Source organism: Hemitrygon akajei, unplaced genomic scaffold (assembly GCF_048418815.1).
Source record: "Hemitrygon akajei unplaced genomic scaffold, sHemAka1.3 Scf000050, whole genome shotgun sequence".
Classification (NCBI taxonomy): domain Eukaryota; kingdom Metazoa; phylum Chordata; class Chondrichthyes; order Myliobatiformes; family Dasyatidae; genus Hemitrygon; species Hemitrygon akajei.
In genome coordinates, this window is record NW_027331936.1 from 7,748,598 (window position 1) to 7,767,449 (window position 18,852).

General features: G+C 40.6%; 1 protein-coding gene across 3 annotated transcripts in view; it reads right to left on the reverse strand.

Moving 5' to 3' along the window:
- LOC140721077 (uncharacterized) overlaps positions 1-18,852 on the reverse strand; it is a 35,505-nt gene that overhangs the window by 14,704 nt on the left and 1,949 nt on the right. Inside the window, exons 2-3 of one of the 3 annotated variants that reach the window (XM_073035944.1) lie at positions 16,770-16,948; positions 15,462-15,632 (exon numbers count right to left, since the gene is read on the reverse strand). The gene's annotated coding sequence lies outside the window, so the exon portion shown is untranslated. Of the gene's footprint in view, positions 1-15,461; positions 15,637-16,769; positions 16,949-18,852 lie in introns of all 3 variants that reach the window. The other 2 variants (XM_073035943.1, XM_073035946.1) reach the window with 2 other exon arrangements.

Genomic DNA, 18,852 nt, shown 5'->3' on the forward strand with positions numbered 1-18,852 from the left:
ACATGGCTGCAGGGGGATCAGACCTGGGAAATGAATGTACAAGGGTATAAGTGCTATCATAGGGACAGAAATGTGGGCAGAGTGGGTGAGGTGGCCCTGTTGGTGAGGAATGAGGTTCAGTCCTTTGCAAGGGGGGACATAGGATCAGGAGAAGTGGAGTCTGTGTGGATAGAATTAAGGAACAGTAAGGGCAAAAGGACCCTAATGGGTGTTGTCTATAGGCCACCAAACAGTAGCATGGATATTGGGTGCAAGTTGAATAGGGAGTTAACACTGGCATGTGGCAAAGGTAATGTCACAGTAGCTATGGGGGATTTCAACATGCAGGTGAACTGGGAGAATCAGGTTGGTGCTGGACCCCAGGATAGGGAGTTTGTAGAGTGCCTACGGGATGCATTCTTGGAACAGCTCGTACGAGAGCCGACCAGGGACAAGGCCATTCTAGATTTAGTGCTATGTAATGAACAGGATTTGATAAGCGATCTTGAAGTAAAGGAGCCTTAGGAGGTAGTGATAATAATATGTTCTTTTTATATGCAATTTGAGAAGAATAAGGGCAGCTTGGAGGTGTCAGTTTTGCAGTTTAACAAAGGAGACTATGGAGCCATGAGGGAGGAGCTGGCCAAAGTTGACTTGATGGATATTCTAGCAGAAAAGACAGTGGAACAGCAATGGCAGGTATACTTGGGAATAATGCACAAGGTGCAAAATCAGTTCATCCCCCGGAGAATGAAGGATTCAAAGGGAGGAAAGGGGCCACAGTGGTTGACAAAGGAAGTCAGAGATTGAATAGCATTAAAAAAAAGGAAGTATGACAGAGCTAAGGTGAGTGGGAGAACAGAAGATTGGGAAATTTTTAAGGAACAACAAAACTTAACTAAAAAGGCAATACAGGGAGAAAAAATGAGGTACGAATGCAAGCTAGCCAGGAATATAAAGGAGGATATCAAAAGCTTTTTTAGGTATGTGAAGAGAAAGAAGATAGTTAAGAACAATGTTGGGCCCTTGAAGAATGAATTGGGTGAAATCGTTCTATTTATTTATTTATTTAATTAATTAATTTTTAGAAAATTACAAAGAATAAATGTGATGATAAAATAGTAAGAAAAAGAAAAATAATATTAACCCTCCCCCCTCCCCCACTTAACCCTTATCTAAAGAAAGAAGAAAAAGATTGCTTGGATATAGGAGGATCCCCACATGCTCCATGGCGTTCAAAATAATTTTAATATTTATTTTTACTTTCCCCAATTACTTTATAATTTTATCTTCAAAGGACCTATGTATTTAATTCTATCTTTTGTAGGTATGGGAGCCAAATTTTCAAAATTATATCATATTCATTTCTTAGATTATATGTATTTTTTTCAAGTGGAATACAACTACCGTAGATTCCGGATTTTAAGCCACTACTTTTTTCCCACATTTTGAACAGCTTTGAACACTGCGGCCTTTACTACGGGGCGGCTAATGCATGGTTTTTTTTCATGCCGCCAAAAACATTTTGCCTCGTAACAGTAGACCAATAAAATTGATGAGTAGTTCACAGAGGTCCAATGAAATTGTACGATAAATCAAGCGCACTTTCACAATTAAATTATTGTAAATTAGTCATTTGTACTCACCCTCATCAACATGGAAAACACTCGAAGAAAAGCATTGTGCTGCCTTTATGGCAGTTATTTAGTTTATAATATTTTCACTTAGTAATTCATTTGTTAGTATGTTTTCTGTACTACAGCCCGGAATGCTAGACGTCACATCCGGTTTCGCCGCATCTTGTGGGAAATACCGGTTTGCGATAAACGGGAAGGTGGGGGCATTACGCGAGCTCATTTAGACCCGATTAGACCCGATCGAAAACGCTGCTTTTAAGTTAAAGGCGATCAATAACTTTTCCTGGTAGGCTGCAGTATATATATTTTTACCAGTCGCTAGGAGATATTGGACCGTAATTTGTGTTACCGATACGTATGTATATTTAAAAGTAGCCATGTTACAGGCACGGTTCGAAAAAAAGCATTTGCAATATGTATTTGTTTGTTACCATATGGATTTAATTAAAAGTTAAAAAATCCTCACGTGTAATATCTTTCTGTGTAAATATCTCATATTACAACGTGGGACACCTGCGGCCTAAAATCCGGTGCGGCCTAAAATCCGGTGCGGCCTAAAATCCGGTGCGGCCTGTACAAGTACAAAATTGATTTTCTTTCTAAAATTAGAGCCAGCGGCTTTTAATCAGGTGCGCTCTGTAGTGCGAAATCTACTGTATATATTTCATTATTCCAACGATCCATAGTTAAACATAAATCAGATTTCCAAGTAACTGCGATAACTTTTTTGGCTCCTGCCAATGCAATTTTCATAAATTTTTTCTGATACTTATTCAATTTAGGTTTCGGTATTGTCCCTTCAATATCTCCTAATAAAAATAATATTGGACTATGTGGGAGTTGAACTCCAGTAATTTGTTCCAAACAAAGTCTTAGATTTATCCAAAATGGTTGAATTTTAAAACAAGACCAAGTAGAATGTAAAAAAGTACCAATTTCTTGATTACATCAAAAACATTGGTCAGACATATTGGAATTTAATCTATTTATTTTCTATGGTGTTATATATAATTGATGTAAAAATTATATTGTATTAATCTAAGTTGAACATTTATTGTATTTATCATACTATCAGAACATAAATCTTGACCAACTTTTTCCATAAATTTTAACATTCAAATCGGATTCCCATTTTTGTCTTGATTTATGAATTCCTGATTTAATTGTCTGTTTTTGAATCAAATTGTACATACAAGATGTAAATTTTTTAATTTTTCCTTTTTGAATTAGTATTTCTATTTCACTAGGTTTTGGCATCAACATTGTTTGACCCAGCTTTTCTCGTAAATAAGCCTTTAATTGAAAATATCAGAAAAGAGTGTTGTTTGATATTTTATATTTATTTTTTAATTTATCAAATGACATCAATATACCTCCTTCAAAACAATCACCTATATATTTTATCCCTTTTTGGAACCAATTATGTAAAAGTTTATTATCCATTGTAAAAGGAATAAGCCTATTTTGAATTAAAGTTCTTTTTAATAATAAAGATTTCTTTATCTCATCATCCATATTTACCTTATTCCATTAATCAATCAAGTGTCTTAATATTAGAGATTCTTTTTTTTCCTGTATCCATTTGGATTCCCATTTATATACAAAATATACAAAAAATACAGTATGTGCGGTTGGGAGACTGTAGGTCTAACACGGTGGTCAGCAGCACAAGAGCGCCACAGGGAACCGTACTCTCTCCGGTCCTGTTCACCCTGTACACATCAGACTTCCAATATAACTCGGAGTCCTGCCATGTGCAGAAGTTCGCTGATGACACGGCCATAGTGGGGTGTGTCAGGAATGGACAGGAGGAGGAGTATAGGAAACTGATACAGGACTTTGTGATATGGTGCAACTCAAACTACCTGTGTCTCAATATCACCAAGACCAAGGAGATGGTGGTGGACTTTAGGAGATCTAGGCCTCATATGGAGCCAGTGATCATTAATGGAGAATGTGTGGAGCAGGTTAAGACCTACAAGTCTCTGGGAGTACAGTTAGACGAGAAGCTAGACTGGACTGCCAACACAGATGCCTTGTGCAGGAAGGCACAGAGTCGACTGTACTTCCTTAGAAGGTTGGCGTCATTCAATGTCTGCAGTGAGATGCTGAAGATGTTCTATAGGTCAGTTGTTGAGAGCGCCCTCTTCTTTGTGGTGGCGTGTTGGGGAGGAAGCATTAAGAAGAAGCACGCCTCATGTCTTAATAAGCTGGTAAGGAAGGCGGGCTCTGTCGTGGGCAAAGTACTGGAGAGTTTAACAAGTACTGGAGAGTTTAACATCGGTAGCTGAGCGAAGGGCGCTGAGTAGGCTACGGTCAATTATGGAAAACCCTGAACATCCTCTACATAGCACCATCCAGAGACAGAGAAGCAGTTTCAGCGACAGGTTACTATCGATGCAATGCTCCTCAGACAGGATGAAGAGGTCAATACTCCCCAATGCCGTTAGGCTTTACAATTCAACTGCCAGGATTTAAGAACTTTTTTTTTAAAGCTATTATTAATGCTTTTGAGTTAGTGATTTAGATGCATATCATATTATTACTGAGTTAAGTATGTATGTAATTAGTTTTTGCTACAACAAGCCTATGGGACATTGGAAAAAATGTTGAATTTCCCCATGGGGATGAATAAAGTATCTATCTATCTATCTATCTATCTATCTATCTAAATCTTCTGGTATGTTTTCTCCTATCTTATCTAATTCTATTCTAATCCATGCCGGGATTTTTTCATCAAAAAAAGACACAATAAATCTAAGTTGCTTTGCTTTATAATAATTCTTAATATTTGGAAGTTGTAACCCTCCAAAATCAAATTTACATGTCAATTTTTCCAATGATATTCTTGACATCTTTCCTTTCCAAAGAAATTTCCTTGCATATTTATTCAGTTCTTGAAAAAACTTCTGAGGTAATTGTAGTAATCAGAAGTTCGCTGATGACACGGCCATAGTGGGGTGTGTCAGGAATGGTCAGGAGGAGGAGTATATTAAACTGATACAGGACTTTGTGATATGGTGCAACTCAAACTACCTGCGTCTCAATATCACCAAGACCAAGGAGATGGTGGTGGACTTTAGGAGATCTAGGCCTCATATGGAGCCAGTGATCATTAATGGAGAATGTGTGGAGCAGGTTAAGACCTACAAGTATCTGGGAGTACAGTTAGACGAGAAGCTAGACTGGACTGCCAACACAGATGCCTTGTGCAGGAAGGCACAGAGTCGACTGTACTTCCTTAGAAGGTTGGCGTCATTCAATGTCTGCAGTGAGATGCTGAAGATGTTCTATAGGTCAGTTGTTGAGAGCGCCCTCTTCTTTGTGGTGGCGTGTTGGGGAGGAAGCATTAAGAAGAGGGACGCCTCACGTCTTAATAAGCTGGTAAGGAAGGCGGGCTCTGTCGTGGGCAAAGTACTGGAGAGTTTAACATCGGTAGCTGAGCGAAGGGCGCTGAGTAGGCTACGGTCAATTATGGAAAACCCTGAACATCCTCTACATAGCACCATCCAGAGACAGAGAAGCAGTTTCAGCGACAGGTTACTATCGATGCAATGCTCCTCAGACAGGATGAAGAGGTCAATACTCCCCAATGACATTATGCTTTACAATTCAACTGCCAGGACTTAAGAACTTTTTTTTAAAGCTATTATTAATGCTTTTTGAGCTAGTGATTTAGATGCATATCATATTATTACTGAGTTAAGTATTGTATGTAATTAGTTTTTGCTACAACAAGTGTATGGGACATTGGAAAAAAATGTTGAATTTCCCCATGGGGATGAATAAAGTATCTATCTATCTATCTATCTATCTATCTAAGAGGGACGCCTCATGTCTTAATAAGCTGGTAAGGAAGGCGGGCTCTGTCGTGGGCAAAGTACTGGAGAGTTTAACATCGGTGGCTGACCGAAGGGCGCTGAGTAGGCTACGGTCAATTATGGAAAACCCTGAACATCCTCTACATAGCACCATCCAGAGACAGAGAAGCAGTTTCAGCGACAGGTTACTATCGATGCAATGCTCCTCAGACAGGATGAAGAGGTCAATACTCCCCAATGCCATTAGGCTTTACAATTCAACTGCCAGGACTTAAGAACTTTTTATAAGCTATTATTAATGCTTTTTGAGTTAGTTCTTACTGAGTTAAGTATTGTATGTAATTAGTTTTTGCTACAACAAGTGTATGGGACATTGGAAAAAAGGTTGAATTTCCCCATGGGGATGAATAAAGTATCTATCTATCTATCTATCTATCTATTGGTAAAGTTTGGAATAAATATTGCAATCCAGGAAATATATTCATTTTTACAGCATTAACTCTACCTATTAATGTTATTGTTAACATCATCCAGTTATCAAGATCCTCTTTTATTTTTTTTTAATGGCAAATAATTTTGTTATATAAATTTTTACATCATTATCAACTCTAATACCTAAATATTTTATCCCATCTATTGAACATCGAAATTGAGTTACTAATCAACATTGATTATAATTTCCTTTGGTAAGGGGTAAAATTTCACTTTTATCCCAATTTACTTTATACCCTGATACTTTCCCATATTCTTCCAATCTAAAAGATAATCTTTGCAAAGATTGCAATGGGTTTGTTAAATAAGTCAAATCATCATCAGCAAATAAATTAATCTTATATTCTTCTTGATTAACTCTAAAACCCCCAATGTCTGAATCTGTTCTAATTAATGCAGCTAATGGTTCAATTGCCAATACAAATAAAGCAGGTGATAATGGGCAGCCTTGTCTGGTCGACCTCGTTAAGCAAAATGGTGTTGAAATCTGACCATTTGTAACTACTTTAGCTTGAGGATTAGTATTTAAGGTTTTAATCCATTATATAAAAGATTTTCCTAACTCATATTTTTCCAATACCTTAAATAAAAAATCCCATTCCAATCTATCAAATGCTTTTTCTGCATCCAAAGCAACTGCCACACTCATTTCCTCTCTTTTTTGTGCCAAATGAATTATACTCAGTAACTGGGTTATATTATCCATTGATTGTCTGTTTTTAATAAAACCTGTTTGACCCATATGTATTAACTTTGGTAAATATTTAGATATTCTATTAGATAAAATTTTTGCTATTATTTTATAATCTGTATTCAACAAAGAAATAGGCCTATATGATGTTGGTTTTAAAGGATCTCTATTTTTTTTGGCAACACAGTTATGATCGCTGTTAAAAAAGATTGTGGGAGTTTATGCATTCTTTCCACTTGATATGTTAATTCCATAACAGGAATTAATAAATCTTTAAATTTTTTTATAAAATTCAGGAGGAAAACCATCTTCTCCTGGGGATTTATTACTCTGAAGTGATCCTAAAGCTTCTTCAATGTCTTTTATTGTAAAAGGCATATCTAATCCTTTCTGTTCTTCCAAATTTAATTTTGGAAGGGTTATTTGTGATAAAAATTTATCTATCTCAGCAATCTTACTTTGTGATTCTGATTGATATAGTTCAGTATAAATTTTTTTTAAAGTTTCATTAATTTCTAAAGGTTTATAAGTAACCTTGTTTACACTTGTTCTAATTGCATTTATTGTTTTAGAAGCCTGTTCTGTTTTCAACTGCTAAGCAAGAATCTTATGTGATCTTTCACCTAATTCATAATATTTCTGTTGTTACGTACCCATGACACATGACAGTGGTACCCTTGTCACGTGACCGGGGTTGAAGGTATACTGGACATGAGGTAATGGTGGAGTGATGTCATTTTCCCGCCAGTAGAGGTCATGTGACAGGTTTTTTCTACAGGGTATAAAAGGAAGACCCACCCTGTCAGGTGGGGCAGTTCGTGGCTGGATTTGCCAAGATGACTTCATATCACTGTGTGATTTAATGTGATGACGCAGTTTAGTTAAAAATGAAGTTTTATATAATGCCTAAAGTTTAAAAGGTCAGAGCCAACGGTTTCTTTGCTAATGGAGAGTGAAGAGAAGTTTGGAAGATGCAAATCGAGGAAAATCGATTTTCGACGGTGGATTGATTTCGACCTTGTTTGATCCTCATTCGGAAGGATTTTGTTTACTATTCTCGTGATAGTCTCCGCTGGAAATAGCGGGAGATTGAGAATAGTGTGGAAAAGAGGTCAGTACCTTTAAACCGTTATATTTGATAAAATTCGACATGGGAAAATTCGACGCTGGGAATCGAAGGACATCGACGTGGAAGAGAATTTACATCGCTTTAAAAAAAGTCTCTCCTTTTAAAAGTACCGTGAGCTTGTGAACTTTCGGCATATCGTTCTAAAGAACTGTTTTCTTTCGGCATATCGCTTTAAAGAACTGTGTTCTTTTCAATACTGCTTTAAAGACTGTTTGGGACTGCAAAGCTATTAAGAACTGTTTGAGCAGCTGCCAGCAGCTGGATTCGGGTCATTGTTTGAGTTTGTTTACTTTTGAGGGGGTTTGTTTTCAGTGTTTAATAAACGTGTTATTTGTTATGAAAACCCTTGTCTAACTCATCTATAATTATTGTTGCCTGAATACGTAACACTGTTTAGTTCTCATAAATACTTTTTCTGTACGATATGTCTGGAGTGTATTCTATTGTAGTTTTTTATTAACAAGTTGTCTTTGTTTTTCTTCTGTCTTATATCTTTGAGATTCTTTTTCTAACTTTATAATATCTTTTACCAATTGATCTATTTCTGCCATGTATTCCTTCTTAATTTTAGATGTATAACATAATCTGACCCCTTAAATATGCTTTCATCGCTTCCCATAATACAATTTCATCCACAACTGAATGTAAATTTGTATCCAAAAAAAATTTATCTGTTTTTTCATAAAATCACAAAAATCTTGACGTTTTAATAAAATTGAATTAAATCTCCATCTATAGATTGATTCCTCCTTATACATCATTATCATTGTCATTATCAAAGGGGAATGATCTGACTGTATTCTTGCTTTATATTCCACACTTTTCACACTATCCTGAATATTTTTTGATAATAAAAAAAATGGGTGAAATTGTTATGGGAAACAGAGAAATGGCAGAAGAATTTAATAAGTATGGTAGATCTGTCTTCACTAAGGAAGACTCAAGCAATCTCCCAGATGTATGGATGGGCCAAGGACATAGGGTAACAGAGGAAATGAAACAGATTGACATTAGGAAGGAAATGGTGATGAGTAGAGTGATGGGACTGAAGGCTGACAAATCCCCAGGTCCAGATGGTCTGCATCCTAGGGTACCAAAGGAGGTGGCCCTGGAAATTGCGGATGCATTGGTATTCATTTTCCAATGTTCCTTAGATTCAGAATCAGTTCCTGACGATTGGAGAATGGCTAATGTTATCCCACTTTTTAAGAAAGGAGGGAGGGAGAAAACAGAGAACTATTGACCTGTCAGCCTAACATCAGTAGTGGGGAAGATGCTAGAGTTCATTATTAAAGATGAAATAGTGGCATATTTAGATAGCAGTGATAGGATTGGGCCGAGCCAGCATGGATTTACCAAGGGTAAATCATGCTTTACTAATCTACTGGAGTTTTTCGAGGATGTAACCAGGAAGTTAGACAAGGGAGATCCAGTGGATGTAGTGTACCTCGATTTTCAGAAGACATTTGATAAATTCCCACATAGGAGATTGATGGGTAAAATCAAAGCTCATGGCATTGGGGGAAGACATTGACATGGATAGAAAACTGGTTGGCAGATAGAAAGCAAAGGATAGCTCTGAATGGGTGTTTCTCGGAATGGCAGGTGGTGACTAGTGGGGTGCCACAGGGCTCGGTATTGGGACCACAGCTTTTTATGATTTACGTCAACGATTTAGATGAAGGCATTGAGAATAACATCAGCAAGTTTGCTGATGATACTAAGCCGGGTGGCAGTGTGACATGTGATGAGGATGTTAGGAGAATTCAGGGTGACTTGGATAGGCTGGATGAGTGAGCAGATACTTGGCAGAAGACGTTTAATGTGAATAAGTGTGAGATTATCCACTTTGGGAGTAAGAACAGGAAGGCAGATTATTATCCGAATGGTGTAGAGTTAGGTAAGGGAGAAATACAAAGAGATCTAGGAGTCCTTGTTCATCAGTCACTGAAGGTGAATGAGCAAGTGCAGCAGGCAGTGAAGAAGGCTAATGGAATGTTGGCCTTTATTACAAAGGGAATTGAGTACAAGAGCAAGGAAATCCTCTTGCATTTGTACAGGGCCCTGGTGAGACCACACCTGGAGTATTGTGTACAGTTTTGGTCTCCAGGGTTAAGGAAGGGACATCCTGGCTGTAGAGTAAGTGCAGCGTTATTTCACAAGGTTAATTCCTGGGATGTCAGGACTGTCTTACGCAGAGAGGTTAGAGAGACTGGGTTTGTACACGCTGGAATTAAGGAGATTGAGAGTGGATCTGATTGCAACATATAAGATTATTAAGGGATTGGACAAGATGGAGGCAGAAAATATGTTCCAGATGCTGGGAGAGTCCAGTACCAGAGGGCATGGTTTGAGAATAAGGGGTAGGTCATTTAGGACAGAGTTAAGGAAAAACTTCTTCTCCCAGACAGTTGTGGGGGTCTGGAATGCACTGCCTCGGAAGGCAGTGGAGGTCAATTCTCTGGATACTTTCAAGGAGGAGCTAGATAGGTATCTTATGGATAGCAGAATCAATGGATATGGGGACAAGGCGGGAACTGGGTATTGATAGTAGATGATCAGCCATGATCTCAAAATGGCGGTGCAGGCTCAAAGGGCCGAATGGTCTACTTCTGCACCTATTGTGTATTGGTGTTCAAGTTTATGTCTTTGAGAGGGCTCACCCCAGCATCCGGGTGCACCCATGTTAACGCATTTCTGTCTTTCTGTCATACCTATGCCAAACAGGTAGAACTAGGGGCCTGCTGGGTTTGTGCTGAGATTCCACAGCATGGTAAAACTATGCTTCCAATGTCAGTATTCCCGCTCAACCAGAGTGAGGAACTGTCAGCCTGGGCTTTCTCAAATAACACCCGGGGAATTGAGATGAGGACCTGTGGTCCAGTCAGAGATGACTGTGGCTGTCAGTGTTTTGGGCAATGGTGTCTCAGGCCCCCACCAAACGGAACTTCCAATACTGGGAAACATGCATCCTGGCCATACCTGCAGGTGCCCAGCAGCGGAGAGGAACAACTGAGACTGATTGATTTTGGATGATTACTTTTCTCTCCTATAGAGTAGCCAGGAATTCATGACAGATAATCAATTTGGATACAGCACTTGAGGAGCTGGCCACAATACTGCAGGGGCCCTGTCAGAAACACAGGCCCAAGTAACAGAAATATCCACTAAAATGATTGCAATCTGGCAAACAGTCCTACAGAATCGTACAGCTTTAGAGTTTATCCCAGCTGAGAAAGAGGGAACCTGTGCTGTTATTGACACAGAATGCTGCACGTATATCCCTGATGAATCTACTAACATTACACCCCTCTCCGAGCACACTGCAAAGGAGACTGACAGCATCAAGAAAGTAGGGCAGGATTTACACAGGTTCACCAAAGGGTCGAAATGGTGATCTTTGAAGGCCTGTTTGGTAATATGTGGGGCATGATACTGCATTATGTCCTAATAGTTGTACATATCTTTGTTACAATTACTGTTGTACACTGTCTTTACCCACTGATAAGTCAATGCTGTCGTCAGTTGCCTTCTCTGTAAAATGTTACTGTGTTGTTGGTAATGTAATGATCAAAAGGAGGGAATGATAAAGTCTGTAAAATGGTTGACACTTCATTAAACAATAGCAGCCAGGTTTTCTGAAAGAAACTGCTGATGATCAACCGATGTGCTGAGCCATGTTTCTTCTTGCGGGTAGCTAGCTAGGGTTTCAAGATGCTTAAGATGCTTCAAGATCAAGTGTATGGGACATTGGAAAAAATGTTGAATTTCCCCATGGGGATGAATAAAGTATCTATCTATCTATCTATCTATCTATCTATCTATCTTATCTCCTTGCGCATTCACATGTAGAGATAGGACAGCTTCAGTCTGTTCTCTGTTTTTAAACCATTATGACTATTTAGTAGTTTGTCTTTAGGGGCTCCAGCCTGTCATGTAGTAAATATGCATTCTTGGAACAGCTTGTACGAGAGCCGACCAGGGACAAGGCTATTCTGGATTTAGTGTTATGTAATGAAAAGGATTTGTTCAGCGATCTTAAGTAAAGGTCCATTAGGAGGTAGTGATCATAATATGATAAGTTTTTATCTGCAATTTGAGAAGGATAAGGGCAGCTCAGAGGTATCCGTGTTGCAGTTGAACAAAGGAGACTATGGAGCCATAAGGGAGGAGCTGGCCAAAGTTAACTGGACAGATATCCTAGCAGAAAAGACAGTGGAACAGCAATGGCAGGTATTCTTGGGAATAATGTACAAGGTGCAAAATCAGTTCATCCCCAGGAGAAGGAAGGATTCAAAGTGGGGAAAGGGGCCACAGTGGTTGACAAAGGAAGTTAGAGATTGCATAGCATTAAAAAAAAGTAAGTATGACAGAGCTAAGGTGAGTGGGAGGATGGATGATTGGGAAATTTTTAAGGAACAACAGAACTTAACTAAAAAGGCAATACGGGGAGAAAAAATGAGGTACGAACGCAAGCTAGCCCGGAATATAAAGGAGGATAGTAGAAGCTTTTTTAGGTATGTGAAGAGAAAGAAGACAGTTAAGAACAATGTTGGGCCCTTGAAGAATGAATTGGGTGAAATTGTTATGGGAAACAGAGAAATGGCAGAAGAATTTAATAAGTACTTTAGATCTGTCTTTGCTTAGGAAGACACAAGCAATCTCCCAGATGTATGTTTGGGCCAAGGACATAGGGTAACAGAGGAAATGAAACAGATTGACATTAGGAAGGAAATGGTGATGAGTAGAGTGATGGGACTGAAGGCTGACAAATCCCCAGGTCCAGATGGTCTGCATCCTAGGGTACTAAAGGAGGTGGCCCTGGAAATTGCGGATGCATTGGTAATCATTTTCCAATGTTCCTTAGATTCAGGATCAGTTCCTGAGGATTGGAGAATGGCTAATGTTATCCCACTTTTTAAGAAAGGAAGGAGGGAGAAAACAGAGAACTATCGACCTGTCAGCCTAACATCAGTAGTGGGGAAGATGCTAGAGTCCATTATTAAAGATGAAATAGTGGCATATTTAGATAGCAGTGATAGGATTGGGCCGAGCCAGCATGGATTTACCAAGGGTAAATCATGCTTTACTAATCTACTGGAGTTTTTCGAGGATGTAACCAGGAAGTTAGGCGAGAGAGATCCAGTGGATGTAGTGTACCTCGATTTTCAGAAGACATTTGATAAAGTCCCACATAGGAGATTGATGGGTAAAATCAAAGCTCATGGCATTGGGGGAAGACATTGACATGGATAGAAAACTGGTTGGCAGATAGAAAGCAAAGGATAGCTCTGAATGGGTGTTTCTCGGAATGGCAGGTGGTGACTAGTGGGGTGCCACAGGGCTCGGTATTGGGACCTCCGGTCCTGTTCACCCTGCACACATCAGACTTCCAATATAACTCGGAGTCATGCCATGTGCAGAAGTTCGCTGATGACACAGCCATAGTGGGGTGTGTCAGGAATGGACAGGAGGAGGAGTATAGGAAACTGATAAAGGACTTTGTGATATGGTGCAACTCAAACTACATGCGTCTCAATATCACCAAGACCAAGGAGATGGTGGTGGACTTTAGAAGATCTAGGCCTCATATGGAGCCAGTGATCATTAATGGAGAATGTGTGGAGCAGGTTAAGACCTACAAGTATCTGGGAGTACAGTTAGATGAGAAGCTAGACTGGACTGCCAACACAGATGCCTTGTGCAGGAAGGCACAGAGTCGACTGTACTTCCTTAGAAGGTTGGCGTCATTCAATGTCTGCAGTGAGATGCTGAAGATGTTCTATAGGTCAGTTGTTGAGAGCGCCCTCTTCTTTGTGGTGGCGTGTTGGGGAGGAAGCATTAAGAAGAAGCACGCCTCATGTCTTAATAAGCTGGTAAGGAAGGCGGGCTCTGTCGTGGGCAAAGTACTGGAGAGTTTAACGAGTACTGGAGAGTTTAACATCGGTAGCTGAGCGAAGGGCGCTGAGTAGGCTATGGTCAATTATGGAAAACCCTGAACATCCTCTACATAGCACCATCCAGAGACACAGTTTCAGTGACAGGTTACTGTCGATGCAATGCTCCTCAGACAGGATGAAGAGGTCAATACTCCCCAATGCCATTAGACTTTACAATTCAACTGCCAGGACTTAAGAACTTTTTTTTAAGGTATTATTAATGCTTTTTTTGAGTTAGTGATTTAGATGCATATCATATTATTACTGAGTTAAGGATTGTATGTAATGAGTTTCTGCTACAACAAGTGTATGGGACATTGGAAAAAATGTTGAATTTCCCCATGGGGATGAATAAAGTATCTATCCATCTATCTATCTATCTATCACAGCTGTTTACGATTTACGTCAACGATTTAGATGAAGGCATTGAGAATAACATCAGCAAGTTTGCTGATGATACTAAGCTGGGTGGCAGTGTGACATGTGATGAGGATGTTAGGAGAATTCAAGGTGACTTGGATAAGCTGGGTGAGTGGGCAGATACTTGGCAGTTGGCGTTTAATGTGAATAAGTGTGAGGTTATCCACTTTGGGAGTAAGAACGGGAAGACAGAATATTATCTGAACTGTGTAAAGTTAGATAAGGGAGAAATACAAAGAGATCTAGGAGTCCTTGTTCATCAGTCACTGAAGGTCAATGAGCAAGTGCAGCAGGCAGTGAAGAAGGCTAATGGAATGTTGGCCTTTATTACAAAGGGAATTGAGTACAAGAGCAAGGAAATCTTCTTGCATTTGTACAGGGCCCCGGTGAGACCACACCTGGAGTATTGTGTACAGTTTTGGTCTCCAGGGTTAAGGAAGGACATCCTGGCTGTAGAGGAACTGCAGCATAGATTCACAAGGTTAATTCCTGGGATGTCCAGACTGTCTTATGCAGAGAGGTTAGAGAGACTGGGCTTGTACGCGCTGGAATTAAGGAGATTGAGAGGGGATCTGATTGCAACATGTAAGATTATTAATGGATTGCACAAGATAGAGGCAGGAAATATGTTCCACATGCTGGGAGAGTCCAGTAGCAGAGGGCATGATTTGAGAATAAGTGGTCGGTCATTTAGGACAGAGTTAAGGAAAAACTTCTTCTCCCAGAGAGTTGTGGGGGTCTGGAATGCACTGCCTCAGAAGGCAGTGGAGGCCAATTCTCTGGATGCTTTCAAGAAGGAGCTGGATAGGTATCTTATGGATAGGGGAATCAATGGATATGGGGACAAGGCAGGAACCGGGTATTGATAGTAGATGATCAGCCATGATCTCAAAATAGCGGTGCAGGCTCGAAGGGCCGAATGGTCTACTTCTGCACCTATTGTCTATTGTCTATATCTTTGGCTCCAGCCTGTCTTGTGTGGGGTGTATATGGATGGATATATCTGTGGTGTAAGGGGAATTGTTAGTCAGTTAGTGGATTTGGTGGGAACTGTCACAGACTGTTCCCGTTTGAGCGACTAACTAAGTAAGCCCCGGGTGCTTGGATTAAAGAGTTTGTACCGTACGGTCTCTGAGTGACTTTATCCGGATTTGACTTCCACAGAATAGGAGTGGTTTTAAAGGGCTGGGCTGCTAGAAGTTCATTACCAGACCTGGAGTGATTGCAACTGGGTCTGACAGAGACATAATTGGTACTTATGGGCACATTCAGTCTCACTCCTACTATATCCCACCTTCCCTTATACAGGTATGTAATGTCTAAAGGACCAGTGTTTGAGTAAATGAGACTCACCAAACTTTCTCCTGACTGAATCAATGGAATCTCAGAGTCTCGAGTCAGAAGGGTTCTGTCCAGTTAATGCTCTCAGTCCTCAGGCTGGTTCACTTGTTGCTGTTCCCTCGTCTTCAGCCGTGGTTTGCTTCTTGTTGGTGTTTTTCTTCCAATGAACCTCACACCGCAGGTCTAACTTTAACCAGAGAGACAATGAAGTACAATAACAATAAAAAGGAGAACCAAACATTTCTGGTTAATGTTACTAAGAACAAAACAATATAGGATAAGGAGCAGCCATCATGCAGTCAGGAACAGAATTAGGTGATTCAATCCATCTGGTCTGCCCCACCATTTAACCACAGCTGATTTTCATTCCAACACCATATTCCTGCCTTCCTCCTGCAACCCTGAGCTGTTCAGCAATCATCAATATGTTAATCTCTGTCATAAATATACCCAAATGGCAGCTTCAACCAACCTCTGTGGCAACAAATTCCACAGATCAGACATCTTCTGGCCAAATTTTTTTCTCCACTCAGTTTTAAAGGGAAGCTTCTTTATTCCGAGACTTTGCTGTCAGATCACAGTCTAATGGAAACATGCTCTCCATGTCCACTGTATCCACTCTTTTCAGCATTTGGTAGGTTTACTTAACCAAACATCCCCCCACCACCCCCACCGTCCCTCCGAACTCCATTGAGCACAGGTCCAAAACAATCAAATGCTCCTGATACATAACGCCGAACATTCCTGAGATTATTCTGTAAACCTTGTTCACAACAACTGTACTGAACACATTTCTAGGAATAACAAACTAATTGGCTCCAAGGTAATTTGCAGGGAAAAGTTGTGGTTACTTTATTGTTCAACTATCACAGAGTGAGCCATTTCCACTACCACATTAAAACTGGTACATTTCAGGAAACATAAACCAATCCAGAGTGAATATAATAAAAAGAAATTGGAATTACCAAACTTCTCAGCATGTAAGGAACAGCTGTGGGGAGAGGAACAATCTTTACAATTCAGGTTAATAACATTTTGTCAGGATGACTTCATTTTCAGTTTTTAGTGCAGATCTCCAGCAACTTGAGATTCTGCCCGATTTCCACCACTTTATCCAGATTTGACTTCCACAAAATGCGAGTGATTTTAAAGGGCTGGGCTGCTGGAAGCACATTACCAGACCTGGTGTGATTGCAACTGTGTCTGACAGAGTCATAAATGGTTCTTCTGGGCACATTCAGTCTCACCAACTATTTCCCACCTTCTATTGTACAGGTGTGTAATGTATAAATGACCAGTGTTTGAGTAAATGAGACTCACCAAACTTCCTCCTCACTGACTCACTGGGAACTCCAAGTCAGCTGATTCAGAGTTGTTCTCTCCAGTTGATGCTCTCAGTCCTCGGGCCAGTTCACTTGTTGCTGTTCCCACGTCTTCAGCTGTGGTTTGCTTCCAGTTGGGGTTTTTCTTCCAATAAACCTCTCACCGCAGGTCTAACACTAACCAGAGAGATAATGAAGCACATAACAATGAAAAGGAGAACCAAACATTTCTGCTTAATGTTACTAAGAACAAAACTCACTGAAATTTAAACGTTGAAGCCAAATATAATAATCTCAGTGAACAATCTTTCATTGCCCCTCACACATCACAAAACAATATGGGATAAGAAGGAGCCATCATTCTGTCATGGTAATACATAAGACACAGGAACAGGATTAGGTGATTTGATCCATCTGGGCTATAAATGTGCAGGAGCAATGTGTGGTTAAGTGCCATGCTCAAGGATACAACGCACTGCCTGGCCTGAGGCTCAAACTCATGACCTTCAGATTGCTAAACCACTCGGCCACGTGCACATCACAGAAACCATTCTCCCCCCTAGACTTCCCAGTCCCTCGGTAAAGCAGGCAGTGAAAACAAAGATCCCCAAAACCTGGGACGTTCTCCTTTCTCACCCACCCCAGTCCAGGAGAAGACACAACAGCCACAAAGCTCAAGGACAAATGTGAGCAGCCTCAGGAAGCGTGGCGAGTTGGGGGAAGTTAACGGGACTCAGTGACCAATGTCAGATCCCCCAACACAACATAGAGGAAGCATCCTGACCCACCCGGGGACTCTGAGCACACACCACGTCATCTTGCATCACAAAGTGAAGGGTAGGGCTGATCGACGGTAAACAGCCTCATGTGACCTGTTGGTGGGTCTCCCATTTCAGCTCTGCGGAAATAGACAGCCTGGGCTCCAGGTTTGGATCGTTCAATGCAGATTAAGTGAAGTCGACACATTTTTGACCAGCCCAGATAATCAGAAAATAAATGAGTAATTGGTCCTCAGTTCGGGGCTCACGGCCAACATCGGATCTCCCCGCTCAGGATCGGTCTCAATACTCACCGATGGGAACGCAATATCTTCGGCCCACAGACAGTGATCCCGACCCCTGGCTCCCCCACCCAGGAGGTGAGGACCCTTCCCTCGATCCCACAGATGATGCACTTCAGCACTGACCGGAAAAGAAAACACCGCCCGGCCGGAGACAGAGAGCATGCGCGAAGTGAGTGTCACATCATCCGGAGGGCAGGACCTCAGGAACAGATGCACAGCTGTTGCCCATCTGCTGTTAAATGGGAGGGGCAAACGGGATCACGTGACCAGGGGGTCTCCCACCCCAGGCAGAGTTTTCCAGCTACCCACCACTCTGTGTAAAGAAACAAACTTGCTGCTTACATCTCCTCTCACCTTAAATATATTAGACATTTCAACTCCCAGGAGAAATAGATTGTCTGTCCACTCAGAATCAGAATCAGGTTTATTATCACCGGTGTGTGTCATGAAATTTGAAAACTGTGCAGCAGCAGTTCAATGCAATACATATTATAGAAGGAAAAAAAAACCAAAATAAAATAATAAAAATAAACAACTAAATCATTTACAGTATATCTGGGACCTTTACTCTTTGTGATTTTGATAAATGACCTGGATGAGGAAGTGGAGGGATGGGTTAGCAAATTTGCTGATGACACAAAGGTTGGCGGAGTTGTGGATAGTGTGGAGGGCTGTCAGAGGTTTCAGTGGGACATTGATAGGATGCAAAAATGGGCTGAAAAGTGGCAGATGGAGTTCAAACAAGATAAGTGTGAAGTGGTTCATTTTGTTAGGTCAAACATGATGGCAGAATATAACATTAATGGTAAGACTCTTGGCAGTGTGGAGGATCAGAGGGATCCTGGGGTCCCAGTCCATAGGACACTCAAAGTTGCTACGCAGGTTGACTCTGTGGTTAAGAAGGCATATGATACATTGACCTTCATCAATCGTGGGATTGAATTTAGGAGCCGAGAGGTAATGTTGCAGCTATATGTGATGCTGGTCACACCCCACTGTGCTCAATTCTGGTTGCCTC